The sequence below is a fragment of the Arachis duranensis genome, chromosome 1 (genome assembly GCF_000817695.3).
Source record: "Arachis duranensis cultivar V14167 chromosome 1, aradu.V14167.gnm2.J7QH, whole genome shotgun sequence".
NCBI lineage: Eukaryota > Viridiplantae > Streptophyta > Magnoliopsida > Fabales > Fabaceae > Arachis > Arachis duranensis.
In genome coordinates, this window is record NC_029772.3 from 82,465,602 (window position 1) to 82,466,516 (window position 915).

The window sequence follows — 915 nt, forward strand, 5'->3', positions numbered from 1 at the left end:
CGGATTCTCTTGAATGCCGCCATCAATTCTAGCTTATACTACAAAGATTCCGCTCAAGGGATCTAAGAGATAAACATTCAAGCCTTGTTTGCTTGTAGAACAGAAGTGGTTGTCAGGCACTCGTTCATAAGTGAGCATGATGATGAGTGTCACGGATCATCACATTCATCAAGTTGAAGAACAAGTGATATCTTAGAACAAGAACAAGCTGAATTGAATAGAAGAACTATAGTAATTGCATTAACACTCGAGGTACAGCAGAGCTCCACACCTTAACCTATGGTGTGTAGAAACTTCACCATTGAAAATACATAAGAACAAGGTCTAGGTATGGCCGTGAGGCCAGCCCCCATGATCTAAGATAGCATAAGACTAAAGATAGCTACCAAGATAAGAATACAATAGTAAAAGGTCCTATTTGTAGAGAACTAGTAGCCTAGGGTTTACAAGGATGAGTAAATGACATAAAAATCCACTTTCGGGCCCACTTGGTGTGTGCTTCGGCTGAGCATTGAAGCATTTTCGTGTAGAGACTTCTCTTGGAGTTAAACGCCAGCTTTTGTGCCAGTTTGAGCATTTAACTCCCATTCTTGTGCCAGTTCCGGCGTTTAACGCCGGGCAGTTTTGAGCTGATTTGGAACGCCGGTGTGGGCCATCAAATCTCGGGCAAAGTATAGACTATTATATATTGATGGAAAGCCAGAATGTCTAATTTCCAACGCAGTTGAGAGCGCACCAATTGGGCTTCTGTAGCTCCAGAAAATCCACTTCGAGTGCAGGGAGGTCAGAATCCAACAGCATCTGCGGTCCTTTTCAGCCTCTGAATCAGATTTTTGCTCAAGTCCCTCAATTTCAGCCAGAAAATACCTGAAATCACAGAAAAACACACAAACTCATAGTAAAGTCCAGAAAAGT